The 15,422-nt window shown below is 37.1% G+C and overlaps 1 pseudogene; it reads left to right on the top strand.

Annotated features, from left to right (window-relative positions):
* The first annotated feature begins 3,707 nt into the window (after window positions 1-3,707).
* LOC122345279 lies at window positions 3,708-6,607 on the top strand (annotated as a pseudogene).
* The last annotated feature ends 8,815 nt before the right edge of the window (window positions 6,608-15,422 follow it).

The following is a 15,422-nucleotide window of genomic DNA, read 5'->3' as shown; positions in this document are numbered from 1 at the left end:
ATGACAGAGTGTGAGAGAGAAATGGGAAGAATGCTTTCAGATCAGAATTCACAAGAGACCACGGGAAGGGGTAAAAACACTGGGAATTACGTAAGAAAAAGAAGGCCAGATAGCATTGTGTCTGTCAGCTGTCATAAAGCTGATTAAATGATAGGGGAGGAATTTCCTATTTCCGATGAGGCTGGATATACAGACACTGTGCTCCTTAAAATCAACACAAAGCTGATAAAGTGAATATATGGTCAGGTGAGTCATTCATTTAGCGGATTGCAGTTTGTTCTGTGATGTTCTTCAGTGGACGTTTCAGATGTTTCTGGTGAATGGAGCTTATGGCAGCACTACACAGTTTCTAAGATAAACAACACTGTTTCTCTTACGTAGGAGAGATTATCTTGAGGAAGAGAGTGAGCGTGAGCACGGCATGTGACACCACTGGTCACTGGGTCAACATTTCAACTACATGCCCATCTATTATTACAATAATCTATAGTAATAACAACCTTCACTTAAATAATACACGTGGAGCACAAAATACAATTTGAAGAATGCTGCTCTTAATGTAGTGTTATGTAGATTTTCAAAATTGCTGTGATTTTCGTGCCATCTGTAGACAAATGTTTATCAGCAATAACGTGAGCTTCTCGTCGCAACAGCACACTGCTCTAAATACATGAAATTAAGAATTGCATTGAGAACTACAGTAGAAGGTGACGTTTTTTTTTAAATAGCATATTGCAAATGGGATATTGACTTGAAGAGTAGTTCAATAAACAATCATTTTATATTAAGTGACATGTTCTACGGTTTTGCGGTTGTGCGACTGTTTAGCACAAGATGGCGGTTTCGTTGCTGAATCAATCCGAATTGGTTGAACGAATGACTTAATGATTCAATCATGCAGTGATTTGCAACCATACATTTTAGGTTTATACTGAAAAAGTCCCCTAATGTGCACATTTCAGGGAGTTTGGGGGCAATATGTGGATGAGTAAACAATATTAATTCAATAATTTGAATTCAATAATTCAATTTTTTTCAAAAGCTGCAGTCCATAAGTAATGCCTCTTTGTTGCCATCTATGTTTGAAAACCTGTAATTGCAGTTCCTTGCCTTGGGGTCGTAGGCGGCTCCAGGACGGATTAATATAACGCTGGCTTCAGTCACTGCATCCGCGTGTGAAAACTGTATTTAGTGATCACAGATTCTAGCCTACGTCTTGGAATATATGATCCATAATAAGATAGGAATCCTGTGATAATTTCATTACTTACCCACTTCCCCGATCTTATATAAATGATCATCAAGACATATGCTGAATTTATAAAGAAAAAAAAAAGATTTTGGTGTATGAATCCAAATTTCTTTTTTTACCCAAAGTGTTTCTTGCTTAAGCTTGAACTATACTTAAATTATAAATCACATAACTTACATTATAATAAATTGTCGATTCTCGGGCAAACTGTGACGCGCTTTTTAACTGCTAATTTCAAACCGTTATGTTAATATATCTAACTAAACATTGGCTGACGGGGAAGTTGTAATACAATTTAGCATTCCTTTTTATAGAACCGAAAACTTTCTTGTTGTCTATATGGAGCTTTTGTGATCATTCACAGAAAGTGTGGCAATGTTTTGTATTTTTATTTTAGAATGTTTAAAAAAAAACCTTTTGAAGCAAACTTTATGAGGTGGCTGCTGTTTTTGCTTGTTATGTCTGACTCACCCCAGAACGTGTTACAAGCTACCCATTAGTGGGGTAGAATGTAACAAACACACTCCATGTATTTTACATCAACTTATAAGGGCTGTAATATTGTTACAGAGGTTTGAAATTGTGTAGTGAACAAATGTGGGTGTTTTGTATTAAGGTTTCAGCAATCCAGCTCAAAAATTGTACGAGTTAGAGATGCTGAAACAAGAAGTGTTACAAATCTACAGTCTCCCTGTGTGTGCATTAGCGTGTAGAGTTAAATTCTAGTACAGTCTAATTTCAAATCGGCATACTATTCAAATTTCGGATTAAGAAATTCTTTAAACCCAAAAAGCAAACTATGCTCCCTTCGAACCGGTTGTCTTTAAAATACAAATCTTGTGTAATCCCAGGCTGATCTGTAATCTGAACCCCATTTAAAACTGGAATATAATTTCATTTCATTCACATGTGTTTCATATAATCCTGCCTTGATTATAATCCGGCATCAAAATGATTTTTTGACATGTAATTAGCTGTTCTGAGGAAATACCATAAAATGATCCGCTTCCTGCAGGATAGTTGCTTTTTTATGTTTTTATGGGCCTCAGATTTCCTGCAAAAACCTACTCATACCACTCACATGAGAGAACATTATTAAAATCTAACTGATGTGAATCAGGCTAAATAATAAGGCGATTGTATTGAACACTGGCTGGTTATGTACTTGCTCAAATATTGATTTTGGATCATTTTTAACCCAAAAAATTGAATTGAACTGAATTGAGCATGTTTTCAACCATTTGGCTATTATATTTATTGGTCAGTGCTTCTTAAACCTAATTTTAAAAGTGTGATTTCTAGACCTGCAAAAGTCATGTAAATTAAAACAACTTTAAAATGAATTTTTATATACCATTTATATATATATACCATTGCTATTGAATAGCCTTGTAGTCAAGCTGTTTGAGAACCACCGCTTCAGATCCTCTGCCAGTTTAGACAGATTTGGATCAGATCAGATAGTTGAAACTGATCTTGGGTGAGTATTGGAAGCAGAAACTCTTCTTGACTGAAAGCATTCCTCTTAAGTAATTACTTCAACACAACTTTGCAAAGCAGGATGTACAAGTGTATGAAGTCCGTCTATTGGGTACTTCATATCTTGAGCCTCTGGAGATGTTTTCCATTGGCCGCAGAGCTGTGTCAGACCCTCAAAACGGGTGATAAGGGTTTCTCCACTTCCAAAGGAGCAGTTTGTTTTTGGTCATAAGCACAGAAGCTCTTCAACAGGCACCCTGCTGCACACCCTACAGATGATAAGATGCTCCAGAAGTCAGTGGAAATACAAACAAAATACTCATGCACGGAATTCAGCAGGTTTTGTTTGTGTTAGGAAAAAAGTCACAGTCATCTGTCCCCAGTTCGAGCAACTTCTTATTTGTTTCCCATGAGGGAACGTTAACTTTCAAGTACCCATTTCATTGCATTTGATGCTTAGAAACTTCTCTGAGATTCACAGATAACAGTTTTGTAATGGCAAAAATGGCTGCTTTCAGTCTATCCTGCAACCTCTCACACCTCATTTCATTTCAGTTTCCGTCACCTGCAGATATTTATCCTCTCTCTTTTCAAAGATACGGAGGCACTCTTTCAAACGTTTGTCAAAAAGAAATGGTCAATGAACTTAAGTCCCAACACTCATAGGAAATCATAGGAAAAACAAATAAACACTAGGCCCAAAATCTGCCCTGGCTCACCCACCCAAACAAAGGAAGGCTTCTGCACGTATCAGAGCGATGTTTACAAAATCCTCATTAAGGAAAAGAAAGCAGATAACGGTGCACACACACACATGCAGGGACACCACGAACGTTAAAAACGCAGAGCTTCCTAGTTTGTAGATAAGGGAGAGAGAGAAAGTAGGGAGAGCAAGAGTGAGAGAGAGAGAGGAAAAAACATTTGAAAAGAGATGCCACAGAGGGACATCTCTTTCACGTAGTGAAACCACCTCAAGCCCAAACTTTTCAGACATCAAAAGGTGAGAAGAAGAATAAATGCTCAGAGGTCAGGAATAGAGGCACTTTAATGCAGTCTGCGGCTACATAAAAGAACCAAAACATCATAGGACTTTACTTTCCTACATTCTGCACTGGAGTGACCACTGACATTCTATCCAGAAGAAAAGGTTGAGTACTTCAAATTAAACGCATTTGTCACTGGAACTATAGATCTAGATTTTGCTCCGGTGAACCTCTGCACCTATAGCTGATACGCACCTCATTTGCTTCACATCATGGGTGTCAGCAGGAATTACTTTTGGATTACATGTTCATCCAGCACATCTATTTTATTGGCCTTTTTCCTGCTCTTGTGGGGGCCCTTCTGTGCACAGAGCAGCCCTATCGGCTCCCCGGAGAGGCTCCGCACTGCTTCAGGGCTGGATGACGGACATGGAGGGGTTCTGGATCCCTCACTTCTGGAGCAGGACAGTGAGGTAGACATGCAGAGTTTGCTGGAGACCCTGAAAGGACAGTTTTTGCGCACTTTAACCTGACTCGTCCTGGCCCCCCTGTGCAGGCAGGGGCCACTCGAGTAGAGCCCCCTGAGTACATGCTGGAGCTCTATAACCGCTTCGCCAATGACCGAACAGCAATGCCTTCTGCAAACATCGTACGCAGTTTTAAAAATGAAGGTAACTGCATATTTACTTTAACAGTGAGGTCTTTTCAACTGTGTTTGTATTCTGAGAACTTTTGTTGTTGTATTTTTTTTTTTTTAAAAATCTGCTAATGGCAATAAAAATATTTTCTACTGTGGATGCAGTTCAAAGAAACAATAATGTGAATAATCAAGTAAGAATAATAGAAAAAATGCATTTTATGGTTGTGCCTAGGCTATTTGTTTTTGATTAAAATATAATACCTGTGCTTGCAAAGCTATGCACAATTAATCAAGATAATATAATACTTTTATATTACATTTACATTTAGTCATTTAGCAGACGTTTTTTATCCAAAGTGACAAATAACAATAAAAGCAATTAAAACCAATAAAAGAGCAATAATATGTAAGCGATAAGTGAGTCTCAAAAATGTGATCTCAAATAACAGTTAATAACAGATGTCTTTTTTTAGCTGTGTTCCGTTGTACATAACAGCATTTTGATGCAAACTTAATATCTCTGCAGAACTATGGGAACAATTAAAATAGATGTTTAAATGCATTTTTGTTTTGTTGTGAAAGTTAAAAAGCATCATATGGTTTAGAAATGCATGCAAAAAGATACAATTTAAGCTTATTTTTACCCAATAAGTTTTGTTTTAAATATGGAGCGTCGCCGCACACACACACACACACACACACACACACACACACACACATATAGTAGTAGTCAACATTTGAAGTGGATCAAAAACGTTCATCAAAATTGGCATAAGACAAGAAGATTTTAGGAAAATTTTGATGAAAGGTTTTGATCCACTACAAATGTTGATTAGTATATATATATATATATATATATATATATATATATATATATATATATATATATATATATATATATATATATAATTCTTATGTTTTTAGACATATCTTTGATATTTATGGTAGATTAATGATAACAAGAGAATTTAAAATTCCAATTTTTTTCAGACTCTCCCCATATAGTGTGGGACCTGGCGGGGTGAGACGACACCCACTTATCTTCAACGTGTCTATTCCACATCACGAGAGAGTCACTGCAGCTGAGCTCCGACTGTACACTTTGGTCCAGACTGATCGCAAAATAAATACGCTGGTGTTGACAGAAAAGTGACAATATATGAGGTCAAACAGCTTGAAATAAACAGCACTCAGCAGATAAGAGGTGACAATATTGATGCAGGAAATCAAACCAAGCAAGAGGGAGAAACAGAGCTAGTGGAGTTGGCGTCGCGACAGGTTTACGGTACAGATAATGGGTGGGAGTCTTTTGACATGACCACTGCGGTGCATCTTTGGCGGAAATCAGATTATGGTACCACCCACAGGCTGGAGGTCCACATAGCCAGTTTGAACTCTCAGAGTTTGATGTCAACCGAAGGTAAGGAGGAAGGTAATGCCAAAGGAGGGGACATGGACATTGACACCAGCCCAGAGGACAAACACAAACCCTTAATGATCGTCTTCTCTGATGACCAGAGCGGAGATCACCGCGGAGACAAACGGGAGCTCAACGAACTGATCCAGCATGAGACAACTGGGCCTGGTGTTCAAGACAACCTTGACCTAGAACTGACCGGTCTCTGGGACGACCTGGAAGTAATGGGACAGAAAGATGGGAATGAGGAAGAGGAGCAGAGCGAGGAGGCTCTCCTACAGATGCGTTCCAACCTTATCTATGACACAGCGTCTAGAATCCGTCGCAATGCCAAAGGCAACCAATGTAAAAATACATCCCTCTATGTGGACTTCAAAGACATCGGCTGGGACAGTTGGATCCTAGCACCCTCTGGATATGAAGCCTTTGAGTGTACGGGGACTTGCATGTACCCTTTGACCAAACACGTTACACCTACAAAACATGCCATTGTGCAAACTTTGGTCAGTCTGAAAAGTCCACAAAAGAGTGTCCAGGGCTTGTTGTGTTCCCACTGAGCTAGACCCCATCTCCCTGCTCTACCTAGATGATGCAGGTGTGGTGACGTATCAGTATAAATATGAAGGTATGGTGGTAGTGAAGTGTGGATGCAGATAGTATTTAATGGACATGGAGAAGTGGGCTGAATCCAATCCAGTTTGGATTGGAAAGAGATTAAAAGACAGTCATTGTCTATGACTAACATTCCAAGTTTCTTCCAAATGGCAGTGGATAAGCTCTTACTCCCAACCTTAACAGCGTTAGCAGGAGTCATGAAGTCAGTTGGAGCCATGTGACGAGGGCCACAATGCAACATTTAGTGGGAACGGTGTCCATTTCATCCCTGCTGAACAAGGATTGGGTGGAACATAAGACAATAATTGAACCACTGACACGCCTCAAGATCAGCCGGGATAAATGAGCTGTTCTTATCAGTAAAGACTGAAGTTTAAGTGAGAGATTATATCAACTCCAACTAGTTACATACTTGGCCATATCATTTGCGCAGCAGAGTTCTTGCTAAGTAAGTGGGTGTTTTGTAAAGATGGCAGCGAACTCAAGCACCACTGGCTCAGTCCAGTGACATTACCAGAAACAAGAGTCCTGTGATACTGCCTGTTTCCAGTTTCCACAAAGCTCAGTATCGTATCTGTCACGACACCACCAAGTCAATATACAGCTTCCTGCCTAACAGAATGTGTTTGATATGAACTGTCCAAGTTGAAGTGAAACACTTATCAGAAAAGTCTTGTAAACGAGGGATAAAACAGACCAGAATGGACCAGTCTTGTCTTTCGAAATGTGTATGAGAACACCTACTCTGGATATCCTAAGTCCACAATGGGTCTCATTCATTAACCACTCAAATTCATCTGACTTTATGATTTTTTTTTAAAATCTGACTTTATGAATATGTTACGTCATACTGAGTAAAAAGTAAGAAAAGTACATTATAGCTTGTGTTTTATTTTTTTTTTTAATGAAAAAAAGCACAACTGTACTTATGTACAGGTTTCTAATCATAGGTTTGTAATCTAGGTCTGTGTAAAAGGTGTATTTGAACTGGTTTTGAGGAGGCAAAAAGCCATACGAGTGTGAAGAAAGGCTGAAATGGAAAGGTTGTGCGGAAAGCAGTTAATGGTTTAACCATGTTTTATGCAAAGGTGACCCTGGACCACAAAACCAGTCATAAGGTCAGTTTTCAAAATTGAGATTTACACTTCATCTGAAGGTTAGGATAGGATATAGGACCATATTTGGCAGAGATACTGACTATTAAAAATCTGGAATCTGAGTGTGCAAAACTCATAATATTGAAAAATGTGCATTTAACTTTTTCCAAAAAAAGTTCTTAGCAATGCATATTAATATTCAAAATTTGGTTTTGACATTCACGTTAGAAAAAATTTACAGTAGAAAAATATTTTTATGGAACATGATCTTTATACTAATGAATTTTGGCATAAGAAACTGTATTTTTGGCGATTGCTACTATACCCGGGTGACTGGTTTTGGGGTCAGGCTCAAAAATAAGTATGAAAAATTAGATGAAGGAAAACAAGAAATTCATGTGCAATGTATGTGTTATGCAAAAGTGTTTTGTGAAAAGTACTCCTGTGGGTTTAAATACAAAATAATCAATGAATGAGACCTATTATTTCTGTACACAACCTAAGCAACAAAGCGATGATCATTAAAGACCTGGAAAAGGACAATATGAACTTGAAATGTCTCAAACCAGTTAAGCCGTTTCGATATGCAACATTTTCTTGAGTCACTTAATGCTGCCTTTATCCTTTCTTCAGTAACACTTCTTTCTACTGAAATGCTGTCTGCATTTCACCTTGTCACTGCTGAGTTGGGACAGTTGACAAAGGATGCATGTTGTACATCTTAGTCCATCCGCCCTGTTCCAGACGGCATCAGCAAGCGGGATACTGTGGGCTCTCACACCCTCCTGCTCCACATGCCGTGCGAGCTGTGCTCCCACCCCCAAGCATGGCTGTGATAAGAAGGTGTCAGGACTGAAAAACATGTCTGTGACGACTAAAGACAATTCCAAGCTGCACGGAGGACTGGAGACAACTGATTCCTGGGAATGAGAAGCCAGTTGGCGGTTGTATATCATATCTACTTTTTGACCCCAAACTACCTTAAAGCGAAGACACATCATTTACTCCCCATCGCTCTCCTCCTGTAGTCTTCTGTCAGTCTTCTTCTCCTTTTGGACCCTTATCGCTGTCAGGGCATGAGGATGAATGGAAACTGTCTCGCAAGGTCATGCCACCCACAGATATCTTTCACAAGACTTTGCAACCTGATAATATCTTCCAGAATTATTCCCATGCCTGATGCATACTTTGCATTACTGGCTTTGTTATTGTTGAAGTACAAATTGTGTTCTGCTGCTTTGAATAATTATAAAGCTTATTTATTGATTAACTTATTTGTTTTTATTATTATTTAGGTGACATTGTATAGTAATACTGTACATATGACTACATACACTATAACGAGTACATGATACTGTATGATGTTGTACAAAGAATATGGGTATACAAGTATATGAGTTAATTTAAAATCAAATTATTAACTGTAATAATTTATCATTTTCTCATGTAGTATGTGTTCAAATACTCAGTGATGTTGTATGCGCTTTAATCATCGCTTTTCAAGCACTGACGTCTTGTTAGGATTTGTATATATCTTTAAATAGTTTGTTGATCCTCTTGTTCCTTGCACCCAGATTCTCCATAACTCCTTAACAAGATATATTTAGCCACGATCAGTCCAGAGCTTGCTGTTTAGACATTGGGTGTGGGAGCGATTCATAAATTTAACTTCCCATTGAAGACCAGCAGCTCAAAGGCCCATAGTTTACAAGTGTCAGACAGATCTACATCCATGGGAAGCTGACTGGAAACTAACGACCACACAGGCTCATTTGCTCTGCGGATTGAGACTGTGCAGATCTATTTGCTTCTTTTTTGCTTCGGTTTGGTTTGGGCTTAGGAAGTGTTCAGCGTCAATCTTTAAATATTTAAGATGTGAATGTGGTAATTGCCAAATGTATTTTGCCATGTACAAACGCACAGAAGTTGTAAATAAAATGATATTTTGAAGAAACTTCCTGTGATATTTTTCTTTTATATTTTAGTATTTATCAGCAAATTTGTCATTGACAAAACTCTTCTGTCCTCAGAAATTCTGTTAATGTCAAGTTAAAAATTGGTGCTTGAAGTGTCTCGTTTGTTTTACCACAAAAGCCATGACAGAAAAGTTAAACCAATAACGAGGAAACAATGTACGCCCTCCAGTATGTTTATTGAGCTTGAATGATGACAGTTCAGGACCTCCTGACCAATTACACACAAGCATTAATGAGCTATTTACAAATCACTGAAGCATCTGCATCTGGATATTGTCATGTAATTCTGGGTATTCATTCATTATTCATTGTATGGACAGAGGAAGTTATTAGCATGCACTTATGATAACAGCAAACTATTGTTGGTAAAAACAAATAAATAAAAAAGATATTATAGAAAAAATGGATCCAAGGCACTTCTTTTATTTTCAAAATGTAAAAAGCAAAAACTCTTTATAAATGTATATTTTTATTAATTCTTAACTCTTTTAACAAATTGTACATTTGAAATTTGAATACTTTAAATTGATTTTACTTTCAGACTAAGATATGTTATTATTTTAACTTTTCATAATGCTGATGGTTACCATCAAAAGTAAAAACAAATTGTCAACAGCCAGTTTTACTCCATGTGTTAAGCCCAGTTATACTCATTTGTATAAGTATGAAAATCTTATCACAGCTCTTTGATATTTCATTAATAAAATGCAAAAATGTAAGATAACAAAAAAAAAAAAATTCTATACAGCAGTGACAGTATGGCATTAACTACCGCTAGATCATTTACAATTCAACTCAGAAGTCACAAAATACAAATAACAAAGATTTGTCTCCACCTTGTGGGTGCCTGTGGTGTTTTAGGAATAGAGTAATCTTCCACATTTGAAATGCTTCCACTGTGGCAAACGTTTATTCTAGTCTGGCTCCATTCTGGTATATAACAACCTTTTTGCTTCTTGGTCGAATTACTGCTTCACTTGGAAATACAGCACTTTACAGATATAATTTTGTTTATACATTCAGGACATACTATTATCCATTCACCAGTTTCATCAACTATTGTCTTGTATTTAGTGCTATTTCTATGTTTTTGTTACCTAATAATTGGATCACTTTCAAGCGTACCACTCTTTTCTATCTCCTTTCTGAGCTCTCTCTCCAATTCTTGGATCTGAGATTCATGCTGGTAAAAATCACTGCTGTAGAAGCTCTCTCTGTTGTCAGCCATCATCCTGTCAATTTTCTCCAGTAACTGTGAGACCTGAAAATCATCTTCTCTCTGGTTAATGTTGAGGCACTGAAACCTGTTCTCACATTTCTCTACAAGCCTGTGGATGTCCAGATTCCCTGACTGGACAAATTCTTCAATGTTCTTCTGTTGTTTTCTTCATCAGTAACAGTTAAAATGATCACAGTGTTCTTCAGCACCTTTCCACCAGTATCTCTTCCATTTTCTCCAGCATCTTTCTTTCCTCTCCAGGAAAGCATGGGGTCCTGGAGCACACAGAGCGGAGACAGAGTTCGACATTCCGTCTCAGCTCCTCCAGAGAGAGTCCAGAGGAGAACCAGTCAGGAGTTTCCACCACAGTCACCTTCCTCCCAGCCACCTCTCCTGTCTACTCTCACTTTGCTGGATTTCTGTAGATGCTCCAGTCTGGCTTCTCTCCTTTCTGCCCAGGATTATGTTATATATATATAATAAAAATATATATATTATTTATTATATATATATATATATCTATGATTGAAAGTTTTAGTTTTGTAGGAATGCTATGCTTAATGGACAAAAAATCAACCATACATGCACTAGTTCATTGTAAACTAAAGTATTACTATGGTGTGCTTAAAATGCATTATTACAAAAAAATTTAAAGCATACATAAACTGATGATTGTAGCCCTATGCAATCACAATGCATATGATTATTGTTATACTAAATGTTTAACTGAACTTAACTATTTTAGGATTGAGTGACATATTTAAAATTCTAATGTGACATCAATCACAAAAACAATCATACCAGATTATTATTATAATCAGATTATTATTATCCAAATTCATGAAATTATGTATGCACTGGCAATTCTTTTGGGCTCTCTGCAAACAGCTCTGCAAATAAAAACCATAAGTAGCATGTGAGTCTCTGTTCTTAATTTCATTTCATTGTATTTTTAGTACATTTAGTACATCATCAAATGTACATTTCATTGTACATTTAGTACATCAGTTTGTTTTCATATTTCCTCCTAATGGCCGGATTCTGAAATACTCACCGCTTACTCTTACTGTTATCTCCTCTGTTCTGTCTCCTCTGGTGACCTGGCACAGGTAATCTCCCACATCTGATCCTCTGAACTCTCTCAGTAGTAAGGAAACTTTTCCCTTTTCTTTACTGGATAAATTCACTCTGCCCTCATAACCTCTCCCCTCAATCACCTCTCTGTTCTTATAGAGACAAACACAGTCTGTCTCTTTAAACCATCTGATCTCCATATCAACAGCACTGACTTCAGGAGACAAGTGACAGGGCACCGTTAATTCAGACCCTACTGATGGGTCGGCTTTTCTGATTTTTTCAGGACCAACAAGCTTAAAATCTTCTATAAGGAAAAAATGTAAGAAAGGAAAGAGACACATACACTTAATAAATTATTAGGTAGCACTTTATTTCAGTTGTCCACTTTAGGCGTTCTACTAACAGTAAGCAACTGCATGTCAACCAGCACTTATTAGAGTACTGGTAGACTGTATGTAATAACTTCTGATGGGTCCAAAACATACAACATACTGACTATCAGAAACTTTTGCAAGTATATGTAAACATATTCTACTAACCATAAAACTACCCTCACAGTGTACTCCGAGAGTTAGTTGACATGTAGTTACACAATTACTTAATTAATAACTAATTAATAAAGTGGACTATCAAAATAAAGTGTGACCATTTATTATTATTATTATTATTATTATTATTAAGCAATTTATATAGAAACTTACCGTGATGTGTTTCTGCCATGTCTCTCTTCCTAAATTGGAACAGAACACATAGACAAACTTGAGCTTTAAAGATGGTAGAGCATCTTCTATTCTTCTCTGCAAATCAATTTGTCAGTAGCATGTGGTATAAAATGAAGAGTCAAAGTCGCAATTTAAATTAATGTCATTTTACTTTGATGTTTTACATTTGATTTTGATTTCATTTGTAATAAATGTTTTATATTAACATTTCATTAAATAATCAAATCACTTAAAAATAAAAAATAACTTCAAATATACCGTAGCCACAAGCAATCATTGGGGTCAAGCACTAATAACTTTGAGGCACTCAATTGCGAGCACAAATAAGAGCTGTATTTGTGATGTTGTAAAGTTGAGAGAGGCTTGACACAAAAAAAGAGCAATTTGCAATGTTGTTTAAAGGTTTTATTTTCATACACTGAACAAAATTATAAACCAACACTTTTGTTTTTGGCCCAATTTTTCATGAGCTGAGCTCAAAGCTCTAAGACTTTTCTATGTACACAAAAGGACTATTTCTCTCAAATATTGTTCGCAAATCTGTCAAAATTTGTGTTAGTAAGCACTTCTCCTTTGCTGAGATAATCCACAGCAGGCTGCTGTTTAAACGATGCGCTTTTTCTGTTACTGACATGACGCAAGTATCAATGCTCAATTTCTGATTGACTGTCTGTTGCCAAGCCTTAATCCTTCTGGGCATGGAATTCATGCCAGAGATGCACAAGTTGTTGGCATCCTTCTCCACTCCTCCATAATGACATCATTTAGCTGCTGGATGTTAGACACATGGTCCTTCTCCACCTACCGCTTGAACATGTGCTCAGTAGGGTTCAGGTCTAGAGATATTTGGCCACTCCATCACCCTTACCTTCAGCTTCATCAAATCTTGGTGTTTGAGGTCAATATAATGTTCGAAACCTGCCATTTGGCCCAGTTTTTGAAGGGAGGGCATCATGTTCTCCTTTAGAATGTCACCAAACCACAATTTCCCAATGGTTCCAGTATTTCATGCTCTAGGACAGGTTGTCTTCTGCCAACTGTTTGCAGGCTTTTTTGTGAGCCAGCTTCAAAGGGGCTTCATTCTGTGGCCAAGCAAACCAACTTTTTGTCAATGAAAATCAATGATAAATGTAACCGATACCATTAATGTTCTACAGTGGTCTGACTGAATGATATATACATATATACATTAGTCCACTCATTCAGTTTACTTAAAGGAGTGAATGAAAATGAATATCTATTAATGAATTTATCTTGGCATAGTTTTGAATGGGGAAAAAGGAAGCCACACTTTCTGAATAAAATAGCCAGTTGCTGATCTGTAAAGTCAGCGCGTCACAGCATCTGCATCTACTTTGTCCATCACATACCAAATTAAAAAACTGAGTAAATATTTGAAAAGGGGAACTAAAAAGCCTCATTAATAATACAGCATTTAATAAAACAGCTGTGCTTTTATTTGTAAATTTCACCCCAATAAATTGGCATTCATCTAATAAAATTTCAATGATAATTTACACTCAATTTATTATTGCATATTGTTTTATGTACTACAGTAGTGAAGTATAAATATCTGGGACCTAACTATTACGTACACACCTAATGCTAAAGAAAATGCCTCTATTTTTTTGTAAACTGAATTCATCAATATTTGCATTTAGTGTAACTATAGGCCTACATATAACATAATTTAATATAATAAAATGCTGTACAATAGCTTTATTAAATTAATTCATTTATTTAATACCTAACAGAAAATACCAGAAATGGTAAACAAAATGAATAAAAACACTAACACGTCCTAATGGAAAACATTGTAAAAAGAAACAGAATGTAATGGGAGTTTTGGCATGGCAGCTTTATCTTTTTGTGAGGAGTTTGGCACTATAGCATCTTTGTTTTCACGTGAAACTTTATTAAAGAATGGCACACATCTCCTGTAAATCCTCCCACTGAAATTCTAGAAATAATATATATCCAAAAAAAAAGACAAATGTGGAAACAACCACCAACATCCCATTTAACATATCATTATAGTTAATCTTGGTTAATCATTCAGACATTAATGAAAACTGAGTGAAAATATTAATATGTATATAAAGATTCAGTATAAATTATATTGTACAGTGGATGGTCTGGGCTGAGTACATTAAAACAAATATTTATTTTTAAGTGAAATATGGCTTTTTAATTTCATTATAAATAAATGCAGCTGATCCATCTGGTCCTTTAGGCTGGCTTGAAAACTGCCGATAAGGGTATTGGAGCAAATATAGAACTAAGCTAGGACAGTTGCCCTCCAAGAGCAGAGTGTGATACCCCTGAAATAAATATATAATAATATAATATACCCTCACAGAATCACAAATACTCACACAATATTAGTTTCATTATTATTATTATTTTTTTGGATATTTTCTTGGTCTTGGGAGCAGATTTCCATTGGCATTTTATTTCTTCCCTTTGAAAAAATGCAAAGCCGTCTCCTCAAAGGTAATTGTCCGTGCTTCCTATCTAAAGCCTGTAAGCTGTTTGCGGGACGATCCAGGATGATCCGGCTCATCTGAAGTCGATTCGGCAAGGCTCAGGTAGACTTGTCTGCTTCCCATGAATCCTCCAACTGCCAGCTGTCTTACTCCCTTTATGGGACACAGCTGGTCCAGGGCCTTCTCAAGTATGCCTTCCCTCACAGCGAGCCTCCTTTCACAGACCCTGTGCAAGATCAGGGAGGACCAGGTGCAGGTTCTGTTTTAGATGCTCTAAAGTGGGGTCGGTTTGTTGATTAGTGTTCCTCTCGTAGAGAGGACCCCAAACTGCTTAGTCAGCATGATGCTTTACTTCTTACAGGAAAAGTTGGAGGGGAGGCTATTCACCATTCCTGAAGGATCTGTGTGCCTTTTCCCTTGTTGTTCCCCATGGAAATACTGGGTCCGTTGCCTTTTAGT

The sequence above is a fragment of the Puntigrus tetrazona genome, chromosome 5, assembly GCF_018831695.1.
Source record: "Puntigrus tetrazona isolate hp1 chromosome 5, ASM1883169v1, whole genome shotgun sequence".
NCBI lineage: Eukaryota > Metazoa > Chordata > Actinopteri > Cypriniformes > Cyprinidae > Puntigrus > Puntigrus tetrazona.
This window is presented reverse-complemented; position numbering and strand designations above follow the sequence as displayed.